General features: G+C 41.4%; 1 protein-coding gene across 1 annotated transcript in view; it reads right to left on the reverse strand.

Moving 5' to 3' along the window:
* Positions 1–7,783: 7,783 nt before the first annotated feature.
* IRS1 (insulin receptor substrate 1) overlaps positions 7,784–12,505 on the reverse strand; it is a 48,880-nt gene continuing 44,158 nt past the window's right edge. Inside the window, exon 2 of the mRNA XM_074547077.1 lies at positions 7,784–8,855. The gene's annotated coding sequence lies outside the window, so the exon portion shown is untranslated. The remainder of the gene's footprint in view (positions 8,856–12,505) is intronic.

Here is a 12,505-nt window from a genome sequence, read left to right on the forward strand (position 1 = left end):
CTGCCTGCTGCAAAGTGACACTTGCAATGTCTACACAAAGATCAAATATAAATTTATCAGAGAGCACCTATCCAAATGTCTGTTACGACACATTCAGTCAGTGATTTCTCACTGACAAGCTACTGAAAGTCACTTCTCTGCACACACAAACCTAATAAGCAGTAAAAAACACCTCAAGAAAACAAAGAAAAATACCTCAAAAAGCCATTACATTCTTACAGGTTGGAGCACAACTCTTCTCAAAAAACCTCACCTATTCAGCATCAATTTATATTACTGTTATACATGCCAAGCATCCTGCTTAAATAACTAGGCTGTTAAGCAAATGGACTGACAAACCCACATCACAGTTATGACATTATTTGCTTGGCAAGTATATGTGATTATTTTACAGTGACGGAAGTTTCATTAGGAAACACTTCCACTGCACTGCCAGACAGCAAGGTGTGCAACACATACTGTGGGAAAGAGACTCCAATCTGCACACCAAGTTTATTTGGGATCCCATCAAAAAGAAAGTCACATGTTCTCTGAGCTGTTGATCTTCTGGTTTCTTGTTTCTTTTATTCTAAAGCCAGGATAAATTTAATAGGATGCTATCTCATACTGGAAAGTTCTGCCTTTTGAGTAATGTTGTTACCTGTGCAACCATGTTCTAAATTGTGTTTATTTAATGATGTTTATAAAAAACCAAACAAACAGTGAGTTAACTTTTCATTTGAAGTGAAGTTATTCCACATATCTAGTCAGGAACAAAATTACCCAAGCAGGTAAAACCCTCCCAGTATTCCATTAGGCCTTCATTTCTGAAGATACCAGAGAAGACCAAATCTTTTAAAACCAAAATAATTCTGTTATGTGGAAAAACAATCTTATTTCCCCCTCCTTTATCCCTCCTCCCCATATTTATGCTATAAGCCCATTTACTCACAGCAAAACTGAAGAGCCTGTGGTTTCAGGACCCATTGCCTACTATGGCAATTTCAAGTTAAAGATTTCACACTTTTTCCCTGTTCTTGGGTCATTTAAGTCCAAGCCAGTGCTGCTCACAGGATGTCTCCAGAAAGTTCTGCTGGCTTGCTCTTTCACTAAGGCAGCACTGTCCCCAGAGTCAGCATATGGCTGTCAAAGAATATTCATGTGCTAAAAGTGCTTCACAGAAAAGAGGAAAGCAAAGGAAAAGTTCAGAAAGGCACCAGGAGCTCACTGGTAAGGTGAAGAGGTGAGGAGCTCAACAATAAGAAGTTCCCTCCTTGAAGCATCCAAGGGAAGAGGTATTAGGAGAAAGAAAACTTGCTGACTGTGACCTTAAAAGAGACTTCTGTTTTGACAGGGAGAATCACAGCCATCCTATCTTCAAGGAAGCTTTGAAGATCTGCATTTCACAGAACTCCAGTTCTCACAATAAGACTGCTGGAATAACAAACACAGGCTCCCCAAAGAACTTATGTGCCCGTAGAGCCATTCTTAATTTAAGGATACACTTGCTTTAAGCTTCTGTGTTTAGTTTACAGGCTTTGTTTAGTAGAAATCACTTTGACGAACCTTTAGTGGGCATTGGTCTTCCTGAATAGCAGCAGCGTCCTGAGTCAGGGAAAAGTGTGACTTCCACAAAGAAATTACAAAAAAGGGGGTTGAGAATTGCAGACTGGGCTTGCACTGCTCATCTTCTGGTGAGAGCACCTTGGCTGTGCAACAGTTAGAACAAAACCCAGGAGTGGAAAGGACTAAATACAGAAGGAAACTTTCCAGCAACTGAGTTTTTTGAGTGAGATGGCATTAAACAGAACTGAAGGGGGACACTGAAATCTGGAGGGAGAAGGGCTGGACAGTACTACTGTTCTGCAAGGACACAGTTTACATATCTTCCTTACCAGCATTTGTTACACAACACTGCAGCAGTTATGTACTTCTTACTCCTCACTTCATCCTCCTAACACCTCAATGGAGGTAAAAATCAGTTTTGCTTTGCATACACAAAACTAATGCAATAATACCAAATTATTTACTCACATTCATGTAATGCTTTGAAAGAGACAAAACTTAACAGCTCACTTGTGTCTCATTGTTAGCTCTAATTTTAAAAATAACACAGCAGGCAGAAGTCTCTTGATCTTTCACATCCATGTGTCATGTTCAGGCCCTTGGCCTTATCGCTCACCTCAGATGACAACCCTCAGGATCACCCACATGACTGCAGACTGGTGATGAGCCAAGGGATTACCAGGCCACTTCACACAGCCTAACAGGGAAGAAATCCAGGCAAATTGCCTCCTGGCAGATTTAGGAAAAGGAATTTCAGCTTACCTTCCCATGCTCCCGCTGAGGCGGCAACAGCGTGTGGCTGAGGGAGATGGACGCTCTCCACCAGCAGGCCGCGTTCCCTCCCACAGCAGCGGGCACCCTGTGAGGAGGCTGAAATTAATGTAAAACATGCCTCTGATAAGGGCAGGCTGTCAGGAGGGGCCACATCACTGCCAGGTGCCTGAGGAAAGCCAGAGCTTGTGGGAAAAGGTGGCTGGGCAGGGGGTGAGGGCTGAGGAAGAGGAGGCCAAGCACCAGGGACAGTGCAGAGGCTCTGAGGAACCACGGCACTGTCTGAGGACACCACTGTCGTGTAAGAACACAACAGCTTTTCTCTGAAGTTAGTGACTTGAAGGACAAAAATTTTTTTGGCCCTGCATGGGCTCAAATGCATGTTTTGGACTAAGACCACAACCCCACAACCACAAGAACTGGAACTCACCTTATTTTCATCAACCTTTTAAAAACAAAAGCCAGCTTGGCCTTGACTTCAAAAGATACAGCCTAAGGAAGAAACAGTGACACCTTTGCCTTGCACCCAGCTCAGCTGACTGCAGAATCAGGATGTGCCAGAAATATGGGGTTTGTTCTGCTTTCAGACTCCTGCCTGAAAAAAACCAAATTTTTCCTTAAATCTGCCTTAATCAAATTTCAAACTGGCTAAAGAAAAATGAACGGCTGAAGCTGAAGGTGAAACAGCAAATTGATAGATAGTTAAAATTATAATTTCTTCTTTCAGTCCATCTTCAAAAAGGTGAGAAAACAAAGCACTACCACTGCAATGATGAAACTGAGCAGAACAGTAGCCATGTCCACAATAACCTGAGGAGAAAGCCCCTGACATTTCAACTTTATTGTACTTTATTGGTAGCAAATAACTCACAGCAAAACAGACATTTTATTCAATCTAACTCATCATTGGTTATTACAATTAAAAAAACCCAAACACAAGCAAACAAGAGGAGAAAGACTTCTCACTTCTCAGTCTGAAAGCCCCTGGGAAAAGCCCCATGAGCAGGGTGCAGCAGGAGGGACTTTCTCCCTGCTGACATTCCAGGAGGTTTCAGCCATGACATCCAGCAGCCAAATGGTGCCAGACTGATTTTGAAGTTAAAAAAGTAAAATAAAAAAGAAAGGCACAGATTGTGACAGCCATATACACTGCCACCCACAAGCCTTTGGATGGACAGACAGGAGCAGAGCTCTAAGTCACAATTTTTCCTCTCAAAAATTACTGGTAAAAGTATCAAAGACATTACCTCGTTGTTTTAATTTTTTATCAATTCTGTAGCAGCATTGCTACTCCAATGTTTTTTCCCTTGAAAGGCTCTATCCTCTACAAACATTGTAGGCAATTTCTCCAGTCAAGGCGTTTTCCTGAAATTAACCAGCACTTCAATTTCTATAGACAGAAGAAGGGTCCAAGAGTGGTTGAAAAAGCAGAACCATTTTACCCAGCCATGACACCGCACAGCTCCACTTCCTGCTGTTCTGATTCAATGCAGTTTATCTGTATACAGACACTGATTTCTCTGAGAGGTACTCAACATCTACAAAAGGCAGACTGGTTTTATTTTATTTTATTGGTGTCCATCTCCAAAAACAATTGTCAAGTGTCTTAATACAGCAGAAACAGGAATTTTGAGGATCCAACCAAGCAGAGCCTTTCCATAGATTGTGGAGTGTTAGGGGGACTTCCCAGGAGATCCCTTTCCATTCCCCTAACATAAAGTTCCAGTTTTCAAACTATCCACCAGTTCAGATCAGGAATCCAGAATGGCACAGAACCTTTTACCAAAAAACCTGTCCCCAGCAAGCTTCACAAGGCACTGAGTGTTTGAGCTCTCCCTCCATCCTTCCCTCTTAAGGCCTTGCACCCAGCCCTACTCTGTCTTGCAGCAGCCGTGCGGAGTTCTTGGGCTGTTTTCTGTGACATCCAAGCCCACTGCAGGCACACATTAACATTCAATTATCCTGTTAATGCTATTCCAAATGTAGAACAAAAGCTTCCAATCTAAGAATATTTAAATACAGAAGTCACCACAACACCTGCTTCCTCAAGTAGTCCTTGACTGGCCTCCACCTTCTCCTAGGATGTGTAAATGTTCTTTCAGAAAACATCTGGAAAGCACAGATTCCTCATTTCATCTTTTTTGAGAACGGTGTCACCTTAAAGATGCAAAAACAAAATAAAAGTTTTTCTCTAAACTGAAACTCCTGAACTTTTTTCCACTTTCACTTTTTTTTTTTTTTTTTTTTTTGCAATCGGGATCTGCTAAGTTTACAAACAACTTTCTTACAGTATCTTCAAAGTCACATCTCAGTGAAAATACTGATAGGTAGATAAATACAAGGTGAAATGGACAAGGGTAAATACTGTCACTTTACAGTATTTACACTTCCCTGTCACCACTGAACTAGTCTCTAAGTTTGCAGGTTGAAAAAATCAGACAAACAAAAAACCAACCCCAAAAAACTCCCAAAATCATCTGCACCCACAGATGGCTTGGAAGCCACACAGGAAATGGGAAAAAATTGCCATAACATCTTTATTTTCAGTATTGTTTCTTTAAACTGAACTAGTTTGAATGAAGCTGCAGAACAAGAGCTGCAGCATGTCCCCAGATGGAGTCCATGGGCATTGAATGCTGTACTCCAGCTGCTCCCAAGCACTGGGGTCAGCTCAGCCTTGCAGGAGCCCCGTGAGGCTGCTCTGTTCTGCTCTGCTATGCTGGCCACACAGCTCCAAGCAGCACAGCTGGGGGCTGCTCACACCCTGCTCATCACCCAGCCCTCAGTGAAACACAGGGCACCAAACAGCTCCAGCTGAAAGTCAGCTGGGAGCAAGATGGACACAGTGCTTAGTTCTTAAATATGCACCAAGTAATGCTACAGCACCAGAACATGCATATAAACATGGCTTGAGTTCTCTTTTTCCTTTCTGAATTTGTACTTTTACTGAAACAAAACCAAAACAAGACTATGAAGATGTGATATTTTAAATACTAAGTAAAGAGGTTAGTAGCAAATACTAAAAGGACAAAAATTTATTTAGAGTTCCACAACATACACATCAACTCAATCGAACTGAGCTTGAACACAGCAATCCTTGCCAAAACCCAAGTGTGTAAATGCTCCTTGTGCTCCTGGAGACTGCTTCAAATGGTTTTTCCAACCTCTCTCATTTTCAACCAGTAGCACTAATAAAATGCATTCAATAGAGAGTTTCTGAACACTGAAGCTGTGCCAGTAACAGAGCCAGAAAGAAATTCAAATAATAACCAGAAACTTCCACTTGAAAAAAATTAAAAACAAAATAAACTTCCAAGTATCTGAGTTTTACCAGCTGATCTAGGACTGATCCCATGTGCTCATTTTCAAACTTAGAGAAATGACAATCTCTTCTGTGGCAGACAGTGCAAAAGAATTCATAAAAGATAGTATAGCACTGTATTTTTTAGGCATTTATACTTTAATTTAAAAGGGTTTAGTTCATAATCATCTATTTATTAAAGTTTGTAATACATAAGAATAAAAATCTATGCAATAATCAAAGAGTTTTAGGTTTGGTTATGAATGCACTTTGTTGCAAAAGTATTTTCAAAACATTTGCTGAACAGGCATCTTGAACTTTACTTGGGAAAAAATAATGATTAACATAAGCCCTATGCACATTAACATCTTTAACAAGCTCCTTCTCTGCTCATGTGCCATCATTAAGATGAATGGAAACCCACCAGATCAGCACCATCCCCTGCCATCCCTAATGACCACTGTCAATTCCTACACTTTTGTAGAATTCATTTTGTTTTAGGAACAAAATTTGCTCATGGAGGTACAACTGTCAAGTACTGCTACCAACATTAAATGAACTCACTGGTGCCTTTTAAACCTTAACAGTAGCTTCCAGCACCTCCAAACTTGTGACTTTAGTAATTGCCAGATTCTGCAAATTACCTGGAACAATACAAGCACAATGGACATTACATACTTTTCTATGCAAGGCACTTAAACATCAACACAGGCTAATATTCAGCAACCAAATCAACACAGTGAACATTTAATGTAATTCACTAAGATGGAGAAGACTCGACAAAGGAGATGAGGGCAAGTTGTTCTTATGTTTTTACTTCAGAATACATGCAAGCTTTCATTGCAAATAAACCAAATTTTAAAAAAAGATCAAAAAAACAAGATAAAATTAAAATGTGTAACTTGCAAATTTAAATACTGGTCTGATGCATGTGGCTTTCTTTTTAAAGCAAGTGCTGCCTTTTTAGTTATTAATGGTTCTTTGGAAAAATTCACATCACTGCTTATCAAGGCTAAAAGGTGAGCTACTCCAGATCCACTTGCCCCTTTTGACATATGAAAGCAGCAAAGCCTCTTGTCTGCTACTGCTGGGTATCAGAACCTTTGGGAGGAGACTGCTCTGCCAGCAAAGGCCAAGATTTCCAATGCAGCACTTGGGCAGGCACAGGTCCCTCTCAGGCTGCAGCCTCCCCACACAGCAGCACCCTCACTCTGCCAGCATCACCACTGCTGCAGTCGTTCCCAATCTGGAATGATGTAAGCATTCTTAAACTTCAAGTCCTTTCTTAAGTGAATATTCTGACTTGACACGGTCAGAGTGGTTTTATATGTGCAGTAATACCAGCAGAGCAAAGGGACTGGCAAGCCTCCAGCAAAAGGAGAGGTGAAGAGCAGCTGTGCAATGGCCCCTTCATCTATACTGCAGTCAGAAGTGGACACTGCACTAACCACAGCCTAATCCCAGACATCATAAACATCTCAAGGGGAAGAAATTCCTTCTTTGAGGGCTGACAGCCTTCCTGCAGGTAGAGCTGCTGCTGTGCCTGCCTGCTTTTTCCTGATAACAAGAATTCTTTTGAATGTGCACTAGCCCATGGAGCTGCTTCATGGAAGCACGAGGGACCAACGGGGACCTGACATGGCTTCAAATTCAATTATCACTTAACAACATTTTACTTGAAAATCCATGATCTCAGTATTTTCCCAGTCCCCAAAAGAATTAAGACTCTGCACATGCTATGCACAGAAGAATTTTCATCTGCATAGAATCAGTGTAAAGCAGAGGAGAGACACAGAAGAATTTTTCCTTGTCGTGCCTCTTGCACTGATTTCCAGACAATCATCTGAGTTGTGCTTTTTAAATTTTAGGCTGAAGTCATGCTATGGCTTCCAAGTGATTTTACATTCTGTGAGCCCTTCCCCTTCTGTGGAATGGGGGCTGTATCCTGAAAAGTCTCCAGAAAACTGAAACAAGGGCTTTAGTGAGAGAATGCAAGGAAGCATGCTCCTACTCCACCTAATTACACTTCACTTCATTCCTAAGCAACAGTGGTCCACAGCCATTCTCAGTGACAAGCCATGGCAACATCAAAGAAACCTGGTGGGACAATTTCAGATATTTGACAGAGCTTACCAAGAAAATAAAAAAGACCCAAAACCCACTACAGCAGATAAAACAGTATCTAGTTTATTACATATAGAAAGAGATTTCCAGAATTTACAAACACCCACATTTTCATTCCAGGGAAAGAGTCAATTTAAAAAGTTCACCCTTTTTTTGTTTCCATTTTGCTTTGTTGTTTCCTGTTGGTTGGGGTTTTTTTGTTTGTTTGTTTTTCTTCTTTACAATATATACAATGGAAGACTTTGATTTCTTTTTTCTGATTTGTTGTCAGTTACTGTGCAATTGATGAATTAAAGTTGACACTTGTAAATACCCATGTACAGTAATGTTTGTCTTCATTGCAGTTAATACAGACTATTATTTTACAAGGAGTACAAAATTATTTTTCTTTTGGAAAGAATTCAGCTCAACATCAGGGTTATCTTACAACTGATAGTATCAGTAAATATGACTGTACAATCAAGGCCCAGGGACCAATGACTCGTATTATATTATTTTCTGAATTACAATCTTAAAACAAGAATAGTACCCTACTCTATTCTTAGAAGCCTTGTTTTAAGCAGGTTCCCCACTCTGTTTACAACAGAATATAGTATACCTCAGTTCCACATCAAAAAAGATGTGCTGTAGGAAAAGTTACATTTTAATTAAAAAAGTACATGTATAAATCAAAACCTATGTTAAATATTTAATACTCTTCAACCAACATTATGTCTTGTATGTAATAATTTACAATGATGATTTGTCATACAGGTTTTCAGCAGCAAATGAAGTTGTGTAAATGTGCTAGTAAAATACCCATTCTCACCATGATGTAGTGGTGGGCACATCAGTTCATGTGGCCAGCTAAGTCCTTATGGTAGAGGATGAAGTAAGAGAGACTTGTTGTCCAGGTGTCACAGTGCTTCTGCTTGGCACAACACAGGATGTGCAGCTCAGTCAACAACTCCTGAGGTTTGTGTAAAGTAAACAAACTGAACTGGATGCATCGTACCCATTTACAGAGGAAGAGGAGGAGGAGGTGAGGTCCTAGTTGTGATAGCATGAAACATTTATAGTCTTGATACCCATGAGTTTAAAAGAAGGATTTGTTGAGGTTGTGTAGGTCATCATTCTGAAATTGAAAGAGAAAGAAAATTAGCATCACGAGCACTTTAGAACTTCTCTGCAATTATTTCCCTGCCCCTCCTTTGTTCTTCTTCTCTTTAAAACAGTTATCATTCAAACTGAAAGTGTTAGCACCTTGAAAAATTATGGCACACACAGTTGAACTGTACTCAAGCATGTGAATCCCCAAAGCATTTAAAACAGATGTTGGCAATAAAATTCAAAGCAGTCAGAAACACATTTAAAACTTGCAAGAGATTCACCTAAGCAGAAACAATTTAAATGTCCATACTGATTAACTCTGACAAGCTCCTGTAACAAGAGAAAGGAAAGCTCCAAACACCAGCCTGCTGTTGGCATTTTTACCAGCTACAAGAAAGATTCACTGCATGTCAGGCCCTACAAGAGGCCTTCCTGGCCACCTGAAAAACACCAGGCTGGTCTGGGAAGGATGACCAAGGAGCATTCAGGGTGCAGCATTACCACTCCCTATTTGACACACAAGTCCAAAAAAAAAAAAATTCTATATAGAAAATCCTGGTAAAGCCCATAAATTTATCAACATTCTGCTTCCCTCTGAGAGAGGGCTGGGTGAATAACAAGGTCCTGCAGCCCTGATAATGCACAGCACAGGTTTAGAGGCCAATGAATACCAGAAGCTGCCTCTGACCCTGTCCCCCCGTTCTCCTCATCTGCTGCAGCCCCCCTGACCCAGTGCACAGCGCACCAGTCTGGGTGAGCAAGTCCTCTGGCCTCTGCTCTCCCCAGGCAGGCTGTCACCCCAGCCCTGCTGAGGAGCAAGGCAGTGCCCAGCAGGATGCACTCGGGGCTGGATGGCCTCGTGTCCTGCTGGCAGCTGCTCCAGCCCCCGTGGGGAGCACAATCCCTGCTGGGGGACACAGAGCTGAGGTCACACGCTGGGGCACCAGGGCTGCCTCCCACCGCTCCTGAGGCCCTGTGGCACTGGCTGGCCACACACACAGCCCTGGTGTCCCCACTGCCCAACACCCCTGGGCCTCCCACACCACAGTCCCAGTTCCTCCCTGCACACCACTGACACACAGCCAGACCCACTGGGGACTGAACCACGCAGCACTGAAATGAATACAACTTCTCTTTAAACTGGGGTTAGAGGACTACCAGCATTTACATTTCAATAGTTTTAGCAAAACCTGCTGAAGCAAGACTCATATTTTACATAAAAGTGTGCCTATTTCTTTGTTCAATATTAACTGTGCTCCTGAAAAGACAGGTAAACAGTGCATTTTCCTCAGTACAAATAAAGGCTTCCCATAGACACGTTGAACTGAAAAAACTGAAAAGACCTCCTGTCCTATATTCTTTAATTGCACAAGAAACAAAATTTACTTTGTGTGGTCCTTCAAGTGAAAGGAAAGCCTATCCCTGCAAATGATGTGTGGTATGCTGTGAAAACTCCCTGGAGAATTATCTCACAGATCTCTTATTTACTTTCAACTTTCCTCTGCACTCACATTGCGATCTACTGGAATGTTCCTACCCAAATATCTATACACAGCTTCACATAGCTGTCAGCTTTCAACTACATTTGACCTAAAATTAGCCAGCAATGCCATACTTTATTAATAAAGACAAGCAACAAAAGAGAAATGGCTTGTTGAAATGGAGGGGCAAAGTGTGCGTGATGTGTGTGCTGCATATCCAAGGTGGGTGTTCCACATCCAGCTCCCATCCAGCAGGGCCAGAGGAACTGCTGGGTGCCCCCAGCAAGGACCAAACCAACAGGGCATGTGGAAGGACAGCAAGAAACAGCTTTTCTACATGGCCAGACTTGATTCTGCTGAGAGATTTTAAGAACATAAATAATACATGATTTGCAGCATCAGGGCCAAGTTCTACGCCTCTTCACCAGTATTCATCTAAACGAGGTCATCTAAACTCAATTACATCATGTATTGAACAAAACAGCCTGTCCCATCCAACTCCTCACCAATTCCATCAATACAGCCAAGAAGTCATCTCAACCACTACTGGAGGGCATTTATTCCTGGATTCCAAAGTCAGAAGAGCAGAGGAAGAAAGAGGGTAACAAGTCTATGGGAAAAACAAAACAATTCCTAGAAGAATTCACTAAGCAAAGAAAACTGAAGAAACCCACAGTTACAACGCTTGTACATTATAGTCTGCACATGTGTAAAAAATGTGAAAAATCACAGAAGCCTGAAGTATCCAAGAGCTGGAGACAGGATGAAGAGCCAGAATCATGTAGGACATGACCTGGTACGGGCTGAATTTCATACCAACGTCAGCTGCAGGCATGACAGGACACAGGGGCATGGAGCATTTTCAAGCTTGTACTTACACCTCCAGATCTTCAGCAGCACAGCATGAAAATCTGTCACCCTCTCTAAAGATGCACTGGTAGTTTTTGTTTTCTTCTAATTTTAAGAAGGGAAAAAAAAAAACCCAAAACCAACAAAGATCTTTGCTAAGGACCATCTGAAACTATTGATTGCAATTAGTGGCTTTCATACCCAACTCCTCTGACCAATCTCTTTCAGCAAACCGCGAACTGAGTAACTGAGAATGACAACCCACACTACTGCTACAGTCCAGTGGTGCTTGTTCTGCCTGAATGCACAAAGATGTGTAGCAAACAGACTATCTGAGAGCAAAGCTGCTCCTCTGAGATCACTGGAAATACACTCATCCTATAAACCTTGGATCCATTACTTGTGCCTTATGCACAAGCCAAAAGCACTATCCTCACTTTTAGCATACAAATGTTCTTTGCTGGACTTCAAAAGAGTATTTCCTGAATTTTTGACAAAGCAATCTGACAAACCTCTCTCCTTAGTGAGCTATTGCAGTGTGCTTTAAGGTGAAAGAACCTTATTTGGAAATGAAGTAATGGGCTGGATACCTCCAGCCATCAGCATTTCCTTAACAACACACAAAACAGTGCAGAAGACAAGTGTTCTAATAGAGAGTGTGAGGACAGCAGCGAGCTGAGGTAAGGATCATTAAAACTACTGACATCACTGCTGGCAACCAGAGAAAAGGGAAAACCTGTGTTTAATCTATTTCCTATTCACCACAAGTTTCAGCTGGAGTCCCCAATAATGCAGTTTGTGGTTGACTTTATGGAAAAAGTGATGCAAGAAAAATGTACTGAAACAAACAAGCATCTTTAAAAGTTCCTACAAGGTACCTCTGACAAGTAGTCTCTGCTCAACATCTGTTACAACACACATGCAGATAACACTGAGGCACGTTCCAGCTGGCAAAGCTTCCTTCTCAAATCTCTTAGTCCAGGATGGATACAGCACAGCTAGCTGCAGTTCCTATTACAGCTGAAATCCCATTCTTAAATCCAGTAACTAAAAATAAGGTGATATTTCATTTTATTTCCATTATTGGGAAGCTAGAGAAGAAGAGTACTTAAATTTTGAACTAAGAGCAGAGTGTCTAGACAGCTTAATATATCTTTTCTGAAGTTAAACAGAATTTTCATACATAATATAAGTGTTGCTAAACTACACTTAAAATGTAATCCTTACTCCATCCTTACACTCCATTCTCTTTGAAAGGAACCGAGGAAAAAAAGAAAACAAAGCAAATATAAGTGAAAACTCAAGCAATGTTCCAGCAAAAGGCTTTCCAGTAGCCAACTGAAAC

Source organism: Zonotrichia albicollis, chromosome 9 (genome assembly GCF_047830755.1).
Source record: "Zonotrichia albicollis isolate bZonAlb1 chromosome 9, bZonAlb1.hap1, whole genome shotgun sequence".
Taxonomy (NCBI): Eukaryota; Metazoa; Chordata; class Aves; order Passeriformes; family Passerellidae; genus Zonotrichia; species Zonotrichia albicollis.